The sequence below is a fragment of the Salvelinus sp. IW2-2015 genome, linkage group LG13, assembly GCF_002910315.2.
Source record: "Salvelinus sp. IW2-2015 linkage group LG13, ASM291031v2, whole genome shotgun sequence".
NCBI lineage: Eukaryota > Metazoa > Chordata > Actinopteri > Salmoniformes > Salmonidae > Salvelinus > Salvelinus sp. IW2-2015.
In genome coordinates, this window is record NC_036853.1 from 41,151,847 (window position 1) to 41,166,946 (window position 15,100).

Below are 15,100 nucleotides of genomic sequence, written 5' to 3' on the forward strand. Positions count from 1 at the left end.
CTGCAGACACTTTGTCTTACCCTTGTTTTACCAGAGGCCGCTGTTCTATCCTGCCGAAAAGCTTAAAACCCACCAGCTGTATGTTTATCATGTCGTCGTTCAGCAACTACTCGGTGAAACATAAGATATTACAGTTTTGAATGTCCCGTTGGTAGGATATACGTGCTAGTATTTCGTTTACGTTATTATCAACTGATTGTACGTTGGCTAATAGGACCGATGGTAAAGGTAGATTACACTCTCAGCGACGGATTCTTACAAGGCACCCGGACCATCAACCATGATATCTCTGTCCTTTCCGCCTGCAAATGATGGGGATGAGGGCCTTGTCGGGTGTCTGGAGTAAATCCTTCACATTCGACTCGTTGAAGAAAAATAATTCCTCCAGTACGGGGTGAGTAATCGCTGCCCTGATATTAAGAAGCTCTTTTTGGTCATAAGACACTGTGGCAGAAACATTATGTACAAAATAAGTTACAAATAACGTGAAAAAACATACACTACAGCACAATTGATTACAGGATCCTAAAATGGCGGCCATCACCTTCGGCGCCATTACTTCGTATATATCATGCATCTTGGTAGAGCATTACAATGCCAGGGTTCGATTCCCGGGACCACCCATTTGTATTCATGCATTGACTGTATGTTGCTATGAATAAAAGTGTCTGCAAAATGTTGATATTATATTATATTTCACTAAAACATTTATAGGATTGCCCAACCTTGCCCAATAGTCAATATTGGACCTGACCTCAACTTCCCCTAAAATGCTGTGCTGCAGGATGACACACTCTAAAGTATTTGTATTTGTATTTATTAGGGCTCCCCATTAGCTGCTGCCAAGGAAGCAGCTACTCTTCCTGGGGTCCAAACACATTTGTGAGGACAGAAGCTGGAGATGAGAAGCAAGTACAGGGAGTGAACATTTAATGAAACACGGACAGGAACAGAATACGGACAGCGTCTGGACAGGGGAAAACAAATTACATTAATTCTGACACAGGGATCTAACCGAGGAACAAACAGATATAGGAGGGGCAATCAACAAGGTAATGGAGTCTAGGTGAGTCCAATGAGTGCTGATGCGTGTAATGATGGGCAGCCTGGTGCTCGAGAGGAGCAGGAACAGGCGTGACAACATTAAAGCACTTACATTACATATAAAACAAAAGATAAAACAGTACACATAACATTATTACACCACTACATATCTACAATACAAAATGTATAATACCACCATACAAAAATATTGCAATGTATATGTGTGTAGAGTGCTTTGTGCGTATGTGTATCTCTGTACCTTTGTGTGTGTCTCTTCACAGTCTCCTCTGTTCCATAAGGTGTATTTGATCTGTTTTTTAAATCCGATTCTACTGCTTGCATCGGTTACCCAATGTGGAATAGAGTTCCATGTAGTCATGGCTCTATATAGTACTGTGTGCCTCCCATAGTCCATTCTGTATTTGGGGATTGTGAAGAGACCTATGGTGGCATGTCTTGTGGGGTATGCATGGGTGTCTGAGTTGTGTTCTAGTAGTTTAAATAGACAGCTCGGTGCATTCAGCTTGTCAACACTTCTTACAAAAACAAGTAGTGATGAAGTCAATTTCTCCTCAACTTTGATCCTTGAGAGATTGACATGCATATCATTCATGTTAGCTCCCCGTGTACTTTTAAGGGCCAGCCGTGCTGACCTGTTCTTAGCCAATTGTAAATTTCCTAAGTCCGTCTTTGTGGCATGTGACCACACGACTGAACAGTAGTCCAGGTGCAACAAAACTAGGGCATGTAGGACCTGCCTTGTTGATAGGGTTGTTAAGAAGGCAGAGCAGCGCTTTATTATGGACAGACTTCTCCCCATCTTAGCTACTTTTGTATCAATATGGTTTGACCATGACAGTTTACAATCCAGGATTACTCCAAGCAGTTTAGTCACCTCAACTTACTCAATTTCCACATTATTCTTTACAAGATTTAGTAAGGTTTAGGGTTTAGAGAATAATTTGTCAAAAATATTTAGGTCCAATTTATTCCTTGCCACCCATTCTGAAACTAACTGCAGCTCTTCGTTTAGTGTTGCAGTCATTTCAGTCACTGTAGTAGCTGACGTGTATAGTGTTAAGTCATCCGCATACATAGACACACTGGCTTTACTCAAAGATTGAAAAAAGTAAGGGGCCTAAACAGCTACCCTGGGGAATTCCTGATTTTACCTTGATTATGTTTGAGAAGCTTCCATTAAAGAACACTGTCTGTGTTCTGTTAGACAAGGTAACTCTTTATCTACAATATGGCAGGGGGTGTAAAGCCATAACACATACACTACCGTTCAAAAGTTTGGGGTCACTTGGAAATATCCTTGTTTTTGTCCATTAAAATAACATAAAATTGATCAGTGTAGACATTGTTCATGTTGTAAATGACTGTAGCTGGAAATGGTCGATTTTTCCTGTAGAGCATCTTCTATTTCCAGAAGGTGATTCCAACTGATCTACAGTCACCTTTTTGCTAGGTGTGTAATGCAGAATCTTTCACACCCGTGGCCCAATGATGGTACCGGACCTGAAATGATTGGCCGCTTTTTGGAATTTTTCAGTGCTAGAATCAATTCTTTAAAATACATTTTCAGAAGTTTCGAGCTAGCCCTCCTGATGTTGTTTTGACCCCACATGGACTACGATGTTTTCTTGGTTTTGCTTTTGCAGGTTTCGGGTTTTCACAATTTTTCTGGTTTACCCCAGTTTTTTCACACTTTTTTAATAGAAAAACATAACAATTTGATTTTCTGTGTTCACAACAATGCTTAAAGCACATCAGGGGATGACTTTTAAGTTCTGAGAAAAATCTAAGAAACTTTGATTTGTGAGTGTAGTTGCCCTTCAGTGAGCATGCCCTACAATGTTGTTTGGTTATCATGTTTTCAGTAGTGCAGTAAGCGCAAATGATTCGGCCACCAATGGAATGGGTGGAGTAAAAGGCCAGCAACACTCTGTATTATTCAGACCCCATGAAATGACACCATGTATACATTCTACAGACCCTACTGAGTATTCCCTACAATAATTACTGCTGCACCCAGAATAGTTCTTGCTCTAAGCCAATATGTATTCCATGTACAGTGATTCACATTGGGGACATATATTTGATCTTGGAACATGTTTTAAAACCCACATTTAATGCAAATGTCACTTAAATATGAACAAATATGAATCGTTGTTAATGTTTAGACAATTATTTATAATATATCATGAATGGTTATTGACACATTTCTACTATTACGTGGGGGACTTTTATTTAGAACATTTTCTCAATTCTGTGACCCGGAAGTACTTTTTTAGTGTCACTGACGAGACGCTGATCATGTGATGCCCCACTTTTGCTGCCACTGGACAGCGAAAAACAAGTAAGTTAACCTTTATTTATTGCACTTTAAACTAGTTTGTAGTATTTAAGTGTTGAGTTAGACTACATACTGTAGCTACCACAATTGTTATTTCAAATTATTTTGGTGACTTCATAGCAATTGCTAGCTAGCTAGCAGGCTCAGCTAAATACAAATCCCCCTAGATACAGCCATGTCTCATAGTCACGTCATGAGATTTGTAAATGAAAGAGGAATATAATAATATGAACTGAATGGAGATTTCCATCTTCCTATTTAGAGTTTCTGGCACATCACATAAATGCCCTTATTCAGATGGTTTAACAAAGGCATTTCCTAACAGACCTTCTAACTTTCTTTGTTGTTACATGTTGGAACCAACATGCAGTACCTACAGCAGAAAGAGAGGCAAGAACCATTTGTCCACCAGCTCAGGGACAAGCTACACTATTCACAGCCCTGTGTAACATTCAATGTAATTGCATTGCTGGACTTTTTGTATGTGTTATGAATGACCAAAGGTGTCTGACCTTATTTACTTTAGAGTCATATGATACAAGGCATTTATGTGTGTGTTATAAATGACCAAAGGTGTCTCACTTCAAACTAAGTATTACAGGACACTACATGAAGTGTCAATAAATAAGTTATTAACATTCTGCTGATTTATGAAGGTTTTCTCATGATCCACAGGTTACTGTAGGGTGTGAGAGGTTTTTAAATAGCTTGATGGATCTGCACAGCTTGCATTTGTGTGTGTGTTAGAACCAAGATGATTTGGAGTAGTCCAACCTGAGATCACCACACCAGGTATACATACCTCTTATGTTCCCATGTTGGAGACCAGGGCTTGATTACAACCTGTTACAATGGTGCCAACATTTTGTGGCTGATTGGTCAGTGGAGCAGTGGGTGAATGTGTTAAAGACCTGACTGGGCCCAGCACCGCGCGGTATGGCTTGTTTTTGTTGTGTGCATGTTTGTGTACTGAGGAACAAGTAACTTGGTTCCAGAAGAAAGACTCTTTCAATTTTTTTAGGTTGGGGGCTTTCATCAAGGTAAGTGTTTCTTGGTGTATTGTCATCCCCAGGCTTTTGCACACACAGCACATATAAGCCTGGGATCAACCATTCAAAGTTTGCCTTAGTGGGAGTGACCATAGTAAGGTCGTTCCTATAGAATTCTGATTAAAGTATTTTTCATCGTCACTACTTAACACAGTCAACAAGTCTTAAATTGTACATATGGGTAGGGTTTAGCAATAATTATCTTATTAAAACTAATGACAAACTAATGAAGGGCAAGTTTGATGCGTTGGTCCACCAGACCTCCTGTGTATTTGAGTGGAAGTGTTTGGGAACAAGAGTAGGTGTAATGTGACTAACATGACATCACTTTAAAGCATATGCCATCCTTCGACACAACAAGTCACCCTATATAAAGCACATGTTTATATCATATTCGACATAGTGGGTTATGCCACATTTGACATGGGTGATTATGCCACAGTTATGCATGACATATGGTTATATGTGCTTTGTAACACATTTATGTAGTGCCTATGTAGGCTTTATGAAGCCTTTATAAGCAGGACTGAAATTTTCTTTAATACTTCAAAAAGCTTTGAGACTCATGACAAAATGTGTAGAATAGCATTATAAAACTACATATTTCTCTCTCTGCCCCATGGCAAAATGTTTTGAAATGCAGGAAATAAACACTGAGTGTACAAAACATTAGGAACACCTGCTCTTTCCAACGTAGACTGACCGGGTGAATCCAGGTGAAAGCTATGATATCAATTATAATTCATTAATTATAACTTGTCTCAAAAAGTTATGAATGTGTGGACACTTTTAGGCCACAGTTAGACCTCTCACTCAAGCCCTTGTCATTTTCTTTTTGGTTTTATGTTGAGGTCAATTTTATGTTGAGGTCAATTTAAATTTTCCAATTTAAACATACCAATCAATCAGCCTCATTTGTTTGATCTTGAAAAGAAGAAAGGGGTCAAAGTTACTCCTGTGATTTCATCAATAAATGTCAGAGAAAGTTGAAATACTGAAGAGAGGTAAATATACATTCAGTCAGATAGACAAAGACCTGCACAAGTAACGTTGTCATTTTCCCCCCTCTTTTTTTTCTGTATCCATAATGGGCCACCAAAAATCCAACTTCGTCAATTGTTTACATTACTTACAAGTTCCCCGAAGTTGGTCTGTATAACACTCTATAACAGCACCCCTCTTGGGCACAGGTCAAAAGTAGTGCACTATATAGGGAATAATGTGCCATTTTGGATGCAGCCATTGAGTCATGCTGCAACAATTATAGGAATGGAGACATAGCTGTCATGTTTTGTCTTTGATCATGTCTTGTCCCTGTGCTTCCCTCTGCTGGTCTTATTAGGTTCTTTCCCTCTTTCTCTCTCTCTCTCTTCTCCTCCCTCTCTCCCTCTCCCGCTCTCTCTCTCTATCGTTCCGTTCCTGCTCCCAGCTGTTTCTCATTCTCCTAACGACCTCATTTACTCTTTCACACCTGTCCCCTATTTTGCCCTCTGATTAGAGTCCCTATTTCTCCCTCTGTTTTTCCGCTTCTTCCTTGTCGGATTCTTGTTTGATGTTTGCTGTTCCTGTGTCCTTGTTCCGCCCTGTCGTGTTCTTTGCCTTCTTCAGATGCTGCGTGTGAGCAGGTGTCTATGTCAGCTACGGCCAGTGCCTTCCCGAAGCGACCTGCAGTCTGTGGTCGCGTCTCCAGTCGTTCCTCTCTATTGACGAGAGGATTTCATGTTCCTGTTTTGGATTACCATTGATTATATCCAGGAGAATCATTATTTGTTTAATACTGGAATAAAGACTCTGTTACTATTACGTCGCTTTTGGGTCCTCATTCATCAAGCATAACAGAAGAATCCGACCAAGATGGACCCAGCGACTATGGATTCTCTCAACACTGCCGTCGAGTTCCAGGGAGCAATGCTCGGCAGACACGAGCAGGAGTTGTTTGCTGCTCGTCATGCCGTTGAGACCCTGGCCGCTCAGGTCTCCGATCTCTCTGGACAGTTTCAGAGTCTTCGTCTCGTGCCACCAGCAACTTCCTGGTCTTCCGAGTCTCCGGAACCTAGGGTTAATAACCACCATGTTACTCTGGGCAGCCCACTGAGTGTCGCTCTTTTCTCACCCAGTGTGATATTGTGTTCTCTCTCCAGCCCAACACGTACTCTAGTGAGAGAGCTCGGTCGCTTACGTCATATCACTCCTTACTGGTCGGGCTCGGGAGTGGGCACAGCTATCTGGGAGGCAAGGGCTGAGTGTTCTAACGATTATCAGAATTTAAAGAGGAGATGATCCGGGTTTTTGATCGTTCAGTTTTTGGGAAGGAGGCTTCCTGGGCCTGGCTTCCTATGTCAAGGTGATCGATCCATAACGGATTACTCTATAGAGTTTCGCACTCTTGCTGCATCCAGTGACTGGAACAGAGCCGGCGTTGCTCGCTCGTTTTCTGGAGGGACTCCACGCAGAGGTTAAGGATGAGATTTCTCTCCGGGAGGTTCCTTCCAGCGTGGACTCTTTGATTGCTCTCGCCATCCGCATAGAACGACGGGTAGATCTTCGTCACCGAGCTCTGTGGAGGAGAGCTCGCGTTAACGGTGTTTCCCCTCTCCGCATCTCAACCATCTCCTCCCACCGGCTCAGAGACTGAGCCCATGCAGCTGGGAGGTATTCGCATCTCGACTAAGGAGAGGGAACGGAGAATCACCAACCGCCTTTGCCTCTATTGCGGTTCTGCTGGACATTTTGTCATGTCATGTCCAGTAAAAGCCAGAGCTCATCAGTAAGCGGAGGGCTACTGGTGAGCGCTACTACTCAGGTCTCTCCATCAGATCCTGTACTACCTTGTCGGTCCATCTACGCTGGACCGGTTCGGCTGCTTCCTGCAGTGCCTTGATAGACTCAGGGGCTGAGGGTTGTTTTATGGACGAAGCATGGGCTCGGAAACATGACATTCCTCTCAGACAGTTAGGGAAGCCCACGCCCATGTTCGCCTTAGATGGTAGTCTTCTCCCCAGTATCAGATGTGGAGACACTACCTTTAACCCTCACTGTATCTGGTAACCACAGTGAGACCATTTCTTTTTGATTTTTCGTTCACCTTTTACACCTGTTGTTTTGGGTCATCCCTGGCTAGTATGTCATAATCCTTCTATTAATTCGTCTAGTAATTCTATTCTATCCTGGAACGTTTCTTGTCATGTGAAGTGTTTAATGTCTGCTATCCCTCCTGTGTCTTCTGTCCCCTCTACTCAGGAGGAACCTGGTGATTTGACAGGAGTGCCGGAGGAATATCATGATCTGCGCACGGTCTTCAGTCGGTCCAGAGCCAGCTCCCTTCCTCCTCACCGGTCGTATGATTGTTGTATTGATCTCCTTCCGGGACCACTCCCCTCGGGGTAGACTATACTCTCTGTCGGCTCCCGAACGTAAGGCTCTCGAGGATTATCTGTCTGTTTCTCTCGACGCCGGTACCGTGGTGCCTTCTTCCTCTCCCGCCGGAGCGGGATTTTTCTTTGTTAAGAAGAAGGACGGTACTTCTGCGCCCCTGCGTGGATTATCGAGGGCTGAATGCATAACGGTTAGAATCGTTATCCGCTTCCCCTTATGTCGTCAGCCTTCGAGATTTTGCAGGGAACAGGTGCTTTACTAAGTTGGACCTTCGTAACGCTTACCATCTCGTACGCATCAGAGAGGGGACGAGTGGAAGACGGCGTTTAACACTCCTTTAGGGCATTTTGAAATACCGGGTTGCTGCGTTCGGTCTCGCTAATGCTCCAGCTGTCTTTCAGGCATTAGTTAATGTGTACTGAGAGACATGCTGAACATTTTTGTTTTCGTTTACCTTGACGATATCCTGATTTTTTCACCGTCACTCGAGATTCATGTTCAGCACGTTCGACGTGTACTCCACGCGCCTTTTAGAGAATTGTCTCTACGTGAAGGCTGAGAAGTGCGCCTTTCATGTCTCCTCTGTCACATTTCTCGTTCTGTTATTTCCGCTGAAGGCATTCAGATGGATCCCGCTAAGGTCCAGGCTGTCAGCGATTGGCCCGTCCTAAGTCACGTGTCGAGTTGCAGCGCTTTCTCGGTTTCGCTAATTTCTATCGGCGTTTCATTCGTAATTTCGGTCAAGTGGCTGCCCCTCTCACAGCTCTGACTTCTGTCAAGACTTGCTTTAAGTGGTCCGGTTCCGCCCAGGGAGCTTTTGATCTCCTCAAGAAAGCGTTTTACATCCGCCCCTATCCTTGTTACTCCTGACGTCACTCATTTCATTGTCGAGGTTGACGCTTCAGAGGTGGGCGTGGGAGCATTCTGTCTCAGCGCTTCCAGTCTGACGATAAGGTCCATCCTTGCGCTTACTTTTCTCATCGCCTGTCGCCATCGGAACGCAACTATGATGTGGGTAACCGCGAACTGCTCGCCATCCGCTTAGCCATAGGCGAATGGCGAGACAGTGGTTGGAGGGGGCGACCGTCCCTTTTTGTCGTTTGGACTGACCATAAGAACCTTGAGTACATCCTTTCGGCCCAAACGACTTAATGCACGTCAAGCTCGTTGGGCGTTGTTTTTAGCTCGTTTCGAGTTCGTGATTTCCTATCGTCCGGGAAATAAGAACACCAAGCCTGATGCTTTTATCCCGTCTCTTTAGTTCTTCTGTGGCTTCTACCGACCCCGAGGGGATTCTCCCTGAAGGGCGTGTTGTCGGGTTGACTGTCTGGGGAATTGAGAGACAGGTAAAGCAAGCACTCACTTCACACTGCGTCGCCGCGCGCTTGTCCTAGTAACCTTCTGTTCGTTCCTGTCTCTACTCGTCTGGCTTTCTTCAGTGGGCTCACTCTGCCAAGTTAGCTGGCCACCCCGGCGTTCGGGGTACGCTTGCTTCTATTCGCCAGCGGTTTTGGGGCCTACTCAGGAAGCGGGACACGCGCCGTTTCGTGGCTGCTTGTTCGGACTGCGCGCGCAGCTAAGTCAGGTAATCTCCTCTGCCTGCGGTCGTCTCAGACCGCTTCCCATTCCTTCTCGACCATGGTCTCACATCGCCTTAGACTTTATTACCGGTCTGCCTTCGTCTGCGGGGAAGACTGTGATTCTTACGGTTATCGATAGGTTCTCTAAGGCGGCAACATTTCATTCCCCTCGCTAAGCTTCCTTCCGCTAAGGAGACGGCACAAATCATCATTGAGAATGTGTTCAGAATTCATGCCTCCCGTTAGACGCCGTTTCAAGCAGAGGTCCGCAATTCACGTCACAGTTTTGGAGGGAGTTCTGTCGTCTGATTGGTGCTTCGTCAGTCTCTCTTCCGGGTTTCATCCCCGTCTAACGGTCAAGCAGAAAGGGCCAATCAGTCGATTGTCGCATATTACGCAGCCTTTCGTTTCGAACCCCTGCGTCTTGGGCAGAACAGCTCCCCTGGGCTGAGTACGCTCACAACTCGCTTCCTTCGTCTGCTACCGGGCTGTCCCCGTTTCAGAGTAGTCTTGGCTACCAGCCTCCTCTGTTTTCGTCCCAGCTCGCGCGAGTCCAGCGTTCCCTCCGCTCAGGCTTTTGTCCAACGTTGTGAGCGCACCTGGAGGAGGGTCAGGTCTGCACTTTGGTCCGTACAGGGCGCAGACTGTGAGAGCCGCCAATACGTAGGATTAAGAGTCCTAGGTATTGTCGCGGTCAGAGAGTGTGGCTTTCCACTCGTAACCTTCCCTTACGACAGCTTCTCGCAAGTTGACTCCGCGGTTCATTGGTCCGTTCCGTGTCTCTCAGGTCGTCAATCCTGTCGCTGTGGCGACTGCTTCTTCCGCAACATCTTCGTCGCGTCCACCCTGTCTTCCATGTCTCCTGTGTCAAGCCTTTTCTTCTCGCGCCCCCGTTCGTCTTCCCTCCCCCCCGTCCTTGTCGAGGGCGCTCCTATTTACAAGGTACGTAAGATCATGGACATGCGTTCTCGTGGGACGTGGTCACCAGTACTTAGTGGATTGGGAGGGTACGGTCCTGAGGAGAGGAGTTGGGTTCCATCTCGGGACGTGCTGGACCGTTCGTTGATTGATGATTTCCTTCGTTGCCGCCAGGGTTCCTCCTCGAGTGCGCCAGGAGGCGCTCGTGAGTGGGGGGTACTGTCATGTTTTGTCTTTGATCATGTCTTGTCCCTGTGCTTCCTCTGCTGGTCTTATTAGGTTTATTCCCTCTTTCTCTCTCTTCTCTTCTCCTCCCTCTCTCCCTCTCCCGCTCTTCCTCTCTATCGTTCCGTTCCTGCTCCCAGCTGTTTCTCATTCTCCTAACGACCTCATTTACTCTTTCACACCTGTCCCCTATTTTGCCCTCTGATTAGAGTCCCTATTTCTCCCTCTGTTTTCCGCTTCTGTCCTTGTCGGATTCTTGTTTGATGTTTGCTGTTCCTGTGTCCTTGTTCCGCCCTGTCGTGTTCTTTGCCTTCTTCAGATGCTGCGTGTGAAGCAGGTGTCTATGTCAGCTACGGCCAGTGCCTTCCGAAGCGACCTGCAGTCTGTGGTCGCGTCTCCAGTCGTTCCTCTCTATTGACGAGAGGATTTCAGTTTCCTGTTTTGGATTACCTTTGATATATCAGGAGAATCATTATTTGTTTAATACTGGAATAAAAGACTTGTTCTATTAACGTCGCTTTTGGGTCCTCATTCATCAGCATAACAATAGCAATGCAAATATACTGCAAAAGGGCACACTGGTCAGAGAAACCCTAGACAGCTCTTCACTCTATTGTCTGCATAGCCACTCCAGTCTTCTATAATTAAAGTAATGAATGCCTAAACACACCCCTTCCATTTCCTCTTGCCTGATTTAATGCATTGTAATGAACTCTAATGATCCGCGTAGAGAGGAGTAGGGTTGGGGAAGAGACAACCTGAGTTGATTTACTACTCACTTGAATCAAAGTGCAGTTGAGCATAACATGGAAGTGCTTTACTCAAATGTGTAAATACATGTAGGAAAGGTTTTCCAGACACAGATTAAATTTGATCCTGGATTAAAAAGCAAACTCATTGGAGATTCTCAATTTAAAGTGCTTTTCAGTCCAGGACTAGGCTTAACCTGTGTCTGAGAAATGGTCCCATTTGGCAAGAGTACATTTAGAATTTACATTCAACTTTTTTGCAGGTGTGGAGTCTGGACTGAAGAGGGGAGGGGAAACTCATTAATAGTAAGCTCATCATGAATATTGTATACATTCAGTAATACCCATGAATAAGCCGTCTCATTTATAAGCACTATTACTAATGCAGTGGTACTGGTGTCATGGCAGCTCTGTTTACCTGTTGGCTGGCTGGGTTGATCCACGCATGGCCCAGCGAGGGAAAGTGGAATTAAGGCCTTTGGAGTCACTTTCACTAAGGGCACCTTCACATGTGCCCTGAATGCATGCTGATTTTCTTTCTCTGCGCTATATGCGCTTTCCTTTCGAAAGCCCTGTATGCGCTTTCAGTAGCCTGATACATTAGAGATCCAGACACAATGTGAGCCTGTACACCTCCGGAGGTGGTCTGCCAGATATGATCACAATCAGATCACGATTGTGTTATCTGGTTCTTTAAACTGGATACAGGTCTTTAATACCAAGTGTAAATTGAGTCTATCCCTGTTTGATCCTGATCCTGGAGCATTTGGTACCCTGATCAGTGCTTAATGTGTAAAACGCAAACTAATCCTAGTCCCTGCCCAAGTGGTGGGTCCAAGATCCAGGACCACAGTACCAGGAGTAGTGTGACTGTTGCGGTAGAGCTGTGTGTGTGTGTGTGTGTGCATGTGCATCATTCATAAATTAATACTAAAGCATTACTTAATTGACTATGCTCATGAACTCTGTGACAGTGGAGGCTCCTCNTGTGTGTGTGTGTGCATGTGCATCATTCATAAATTAATACTAAAGCATTACTTAATTGACTATGCTCATGAACTCTGTGACAGTGGAGGCTCCTCAGAGGAGGAAGGGGAGGACCAGCCTCAGTGAATTTCAGAAAAATATAAATAGTTCAACATTAAAATGTACCCTTTTTAGATACAACTGTACAAAATTCTATTCACATGTCACCAAATCATTTATTAAAACACACTGTTTTGCAATGAAGGTCTACAGTAGCCTCAACAGCACTCTGTAGAGTAGAGACTGAAAGAGGAGAGAGAGAGAAATGCACACAGGGAGACAGATCAGTATAATTACACTTCTATTCCTGCAGCATGAATAAGACATCATTACTCAGATAATGGGCTCTGAGTGTCCCCAGCAGTTTCTCACATCCGATTATCACATGCTCCCAGTCTGGAGGTATGTGTGTGTGCGTGAGAGTGTGTATATGAAGGGGGGAGGTCAGAGAAAGCAAGCGCCAGTGGGGGGGGGCATGTGTGCATGTTCAGGAATACTTCCTTCCAGGCAGATGGGAAACTATTATGTGACTGGTGATTGAGTTGAGCCCTGTGGGATTCTGGCAACCATGATCAGAGTCCCGCTGTTACCTCCTACTGTCCCCACTCTCCCTTCTCCCTCTCCACCTGAAAGGAGAAGCTCTTCTCTCCCTCTCTTTGATCCGAGTCTCATTAAATGAAATGGAGGCTCAGGAGAGAGAAGGAGGACAAAGAGAGTGGGAAGGAGATAATAATGCCATGACAATAGGAGGTAATATTTACCACGTCAACACCATGCCCTGAAAATTAGAAAGGGATAGAGAGGGATAGAGAGAGAGAGAAGGGAGTGGGGTGTGGGGGAAGTGACATTACAATGCCTACCTGTGGAGTTAAATGTCAAGCAGTGGGAGTCAGAGAGGATGGCAATGGTGGGATACGGGGGGGGGGGGGGTAGCAGAAGTGAGCCAGGAGCAGAGGTAGAATTCAGGTCAGCTACAGACTCAGGTGGGACCACTTTAAAATAGCTGAGAGCAGCAGCATAGCTATATCGTGACTGCACATACAGGGCCGATTTCCCAGACACAGATTAAGCCTAGTCCTGGACTAAAAGCGAGATCAATAGAGAATTTCCATAGTGTATAGTGGTGTGTCTAGTCAGAGGGATTCACTACTTTTGGATTACTAGTGCTAATGTAAAGGACGTGACGCTGCCTGCTTAGTGAGTACCACTTCATCTCACAATGAGGCTCGAACCCAGGACTTCTGTGTTGTGTTGGAAGAATGAGACTTTGTTCTTTATAAAGGACTCTGGTTTTATAGCCATCCCTCGAACATGCTCACGTTCCTCAGCTAGCATAACAACAACGTTTAGCCAAAGTACAGTGGCCCTTCTGGATAACAATACGGTGAGTCAAAAGACCTACACAACAAACTCACAGGAGCTATATAAATCCAAATCAAATACATTTTTTGAGGTTGCATACACATATTAATAGATGTTATTGTGGGTGTAGCGAAATGCTTGTGTTCCTAGCTCGAACAGTGCAGTAATATCTAACAACATAAAACAATACGCACAAATCTAAAAGTAAAATAATGGAATTAAGAAATATAGAAAAATTAGGACGAGCAACGTTGGAGTCCGGAGTATAAGTATACATAAAAGTATAAATATACAGTACCAGTCAAAAGTTTGGACACCTACTCATTCAAGGGTTTTTCTTTATTTGTACTTTTTTCTAGAATAATAGTGAAGACAAAAAAACTTGAAAATAACAGATATGGAATCATGTAGTAACCAAAAAAGTGTTAAAAAAATCTAATTATATTTTATATTTGAGATTCTTCAAAGCTGCCACCCTTTGCTTTGATGACAGATTTGCTCACTCTTGGCATGCACTCCAACAGCTTCACCTGGAATGCTTTTCCAACAGCCTTGAAGGAGTTCCCACATATGCTGAGCACTTGTTGGCTGTTTTTCCTTCACTCTGCGGTCCAACTCATCACAAACCATCTCAGTTGGTTTGAGGTCGGGTGATTGTGGAGGCCAGGTCATCTGATGCAGCACTCCATCATCCTCCTTGGTCAAATAGCCCTTACACAGCCTGGATATGTGTTTTGGGTCATTGTCCTGTTGAAAAACAAATGATAGTCCCACTAAGTGCAAACAAGATGGGATGGCGTATCGCTGCAGAATGCTGTGGTAGCCATGCCTTGAATTCTAAATAAATCACAGACAGTGTCACCAGTAAAGCACCCCCACACCATCACACCTCCTCTTCCATGCTTCACGGTGGGAACCACACATGCAGAGATCATCTGTTCACCTACTCTGCGTCTCACAAAAACACGGCGGTTGGAACAAAAAATAAAAAAATTGGACTCATCAGACCAAAGGAAGGTTTGCAACGGTCTAATGTCCATTGCTCTTGTTTCTTGGACCAAACAAGTCTCTTCTTCTTATTGGTGTCCTTTAGTAGTGGTTTCTTTGCAGCAATTTGACCATGAAGGCCTGATTCACACAGTCTCCTCTGAACAGTTGATGTTGGTCTGCCAGATATGATCGCAATCAGATCACATGCGCTTTTGTTATCTGGTTATCTACACTGGATGCAGATCTTTAATACCAAGTGTAAATGGAGTCTATCCCTGCATGATCAGAATCCTGGAGCATTTGGTACCCTGATCAGTGCTTAATGTGTAAAACGCAAACAAATCCTAGTCCCAGCCCAAGTGGTGGGTCCAAGATCCAGGACCACAGTACCAGGAGTAGTGTGACACTGTTGCGGTGGAGTTG